The following is a 3,645-nucleotide window of genomic DNA, read 5'->3' as shown; positions in this document are numbered from 1 at the left end:
ATATATATATATATATATATATATATATATATATATATATATATATATATATATATATATATATATATATATATATATATAATGTTTATTTATTTATTTAAAAGAATTAAATAAACAAATGTATGTAACCATTCTTTCATTTCTTTCGTTGATGTCATGTCGTTCCTCATTTTAAAACTAAAATATATGCATATATAATTGCGTTTGTATTATCTCATCCATCACATCTTCAAAAAAATTACATTTTATCTTTCTTTCAGTTATTTATGCACAAATTTGTAATCAACTTTTTGTTAATGAGAACTTCATTAATTAGCGATCATCACATCTCCACAACTATCTTTCATTTCGTCCGTGGAATAACATCGAAGCTAAATATATTTATCCACTCAGTAGTAGTGACTGCAGACCTTAACAAAGGCAATATTTTGTCATTATCCGCTGTGCAAAATCAGTAGTGATGTTTTTGCAACCTTTGACCCTAAGTGCAAAACATTATATTAGTTGACGTAAATAAATAATGGCCACAATCTCTTACAACCTTCAAGATTGTCATTCCTTTTAACTTTTGAAACTTATGAGTGCAATGAAGGGTGAGTTTGAACCTGAAATATCTAATAAATATTAAAATTAGAGGAAGAACATTTCGTTCACATAAAGTCAATACTAATGTTGTATATATTGTAAAATATAAAGATTGAACTTTGCTTGAAGAGTGATGGTGAGAGAAGCTAATGCAGATGACGAAAGGGAGAAAGAGTGAGAGAGAGAGAGGGAAGATTTTGTTATAAAATACAACTCTGTCTGATGGAATTTCATTAATTTTCTATTGTCAGCATATTTGAACAATTCTTTTTCTCTAATGGTACCACAATTACATTCGTTGTTCTTTCCAACAAATTTTTATTATTATAAAAAAGAAAAATGGCATTTAATTTCATTTTATTTAGTTATTTTATATGTAGAAAAACTACTTATAGTAATAACACTTTATGTGTTTACTTAATTAACAATGACTTTTTTAATTGAATTTCATTAAATTTCAACTCATAAAATGTTTTAGAAAATGTGAGTTTATTTTTTATTTTAAATTTCAAATATGATTCTCATCAATTGAATCTTATTTTCAGTAATACCGAAACATATTTTTGTCGTCTGAAATGTGAATAAAGTTGAGTGAGTGATTGTACAGGACAAAATAGTTCCTGTTATGGGATAGTGGATCAAATATTCAGTACAATATAAACGAGAATGGTAGGTTATCAACTATTTGCATGATACATCGATCTATTAATGCTAAAAGATTCAATTATTTAAAACAGTTGGATATCCTTCTTTAGGACATTCCACTATTTTAAATAATTAAAATCAAAGCACGAATTTGACTGCTCCCCACAATTGTCTCAACTTGCTATCCACGTAATTGAGAATTTCTCTTCAACCATTTGATGATTTATTCAACTTAATTTCTGTATAGTTTCTCATTTCACTTCACTTCTTTCGAGCTTCCAAACTTAAGTATACACTTCGCCGCGATACAATTGGGACGGCTGTTTGGTGCAAGATACCGGGATATTGTGTATGTTCGCTTACCTTCATAATATAAATGTGTGTGTGTGTGTGTATCTGTATGTGAGTGTGTGTGTGTGTGTGTGCACATGTGTGTGGTGTGTGTGTGTAAACACGCAAACGCCGAAAGTATTCCGCAAGGAAGTCGTATAGCAAGCGATTCTCTGCGAATAACCGGAAAAAGTCTCGAGCTATTTTTTTCGATTTCAGAAAGTTATAAAAAGCTTCAATAAATCCAGGAATTTTCATTTACTTGTTCAATTCATTTCCTTCCATTTCATCCATATCATCCATCCATTCATCCCATCTATCTATCCGTCCGTCCGTCCGTCCATCCATTCGCCCGTCCATCTGTCCGATCGTCCATCTATCTAACTATTCATTCAACTAATGTATATAGCTGTTGGCTGTATGCAGCACTAAGCAGCGTTTAATTGCTTCAGTGAAAAAAAGTAAAAAAATAAAGAAAAACGAAATCCTTTTCAACAACATCACACTTCTCGAGTCTTGGCATAAAATGTAACTTCGTACTTTTCTTTAATCATTACCCTTCCCTAATCATTTAATTTGATCTGATCACTAAATTATCCGAGGATTCATATATTCTGTACTATTCATCTATTCATTATCTCAGTAACATTATTAAATCGACCCCAATAACAATGGGAGGATTATAATCTGTAAGTGTAAGTGCGATGACAAAGCATTATATTCACATTTTAAAAATTAATCAACATTGGAATGTATTGTATGTGTTACACATGATCTCTGTATAGATTGTGAATGTACAAGTATGTCACCTACTAAATTTAAATAATTTTTATCAAGTGACAGAAGTTTTTGTCAGTTAATTAAGACAAATTAATTATCCGAATAATATATCATATTACAATTCCTATTCATTGCGCAACTAGAAACTAATCTACCGATAGTAAACTATATTATCAGCAAAAACAGACAATTTACTCATCTATATATAAGCAAACATTCAGAATTTCTACAATTCATGTTGTAGACAATGGCTTAGCAGAATTTATTTGATCATTTCATTTTGTGTATATCGTGTGATTAAAATGTTTACTGATATCATATCACAAATTAATCATAAAACATTAGATACGGAAATACGTCATTTTATAAAAAGCTCCTTTATAACTTTGCGTGTGGTGCAAATGCTTTCTTAGTGTTTTCTTGGAAGCCACCTGGAATCCTATTAAAATTAGGTCACCGATCTTTTGAACCATTGTTCTCATGTTTTGCTTGCACTTTCTACTTTTCCAAGAATTATCTTAACCGGCTTTTCGTGCCAATCTTTTCTTATTGACACACCAATCGATTCATTTTATTCCTCAAAATGAAATGCATTGTCACTGTTCACCGGTATCTGTATGCGACTTCATTAATGAATATTGGTAATTTTTCTATAGGACTCAGTACCTTTACCGATTGTAATCGTTTATTTACTTCTATTCTTCTCGCACAGGCTTTTTTCTCTATCCAATGCCATTCGAAAATCTGGTTTTGCAAATTTTCTAATCAAGTATGCGAAAATTACCGCAGTGAGAATAGTAGCTCTAGCAAGCAACCTGTCCATCCTTGTCAAAAACTGGAATTTTTGGGCCACCATCGTTTGTCATGCCATTTTTGATTCCGCTACATTTGTTTTAGTTTTTGATGAGAAAACATTTGTAGCTTCATATCACAATGATAAAGCTTTCTGCCATTATCAAACGAGTTCTTTACAGTTCTAAGTTTAAATAATGTTTGGAGATACCAACTATTGATCGACGGTCAAATCAATATGTCTGTGGATTGTTTTTGAAGTACCACGGTACTACATTAACAATGTGTTTTTTCTATTTTTTGAAAATTTATGTAAATTTAATATCCAATATCCACCGAGGAATTCTTCTGTATTTTTTCATTTAATCAAATTATTTGCTGTTTTAGAAAATCTTAGAGCTGAGAAAGTTGTCTTCCAAGGTTTCCAAAATATTCCGCTCTCAAGCATAAAAGCGTCTACAAATTTAACAAAATCAGTAGTACTTCTTCCAGTTACCGTTAACATCTCTCTCT

Source organism: Loa loa (assembly GCF_000183805.2).
Source record: "Loa loa unplaced genomic scaffold supercont3.7, whole genome shotgun sequence".
In the NCBI taxonomy this organism is placed as follows: Eukaryota; Metazoa; Nematoda; class Chromadorea; order Rhabditida; family Onchocercidae; genus Loa; species Loa loa.
This window is presented reverse-complemented; position numbering follows the sequence as displayed.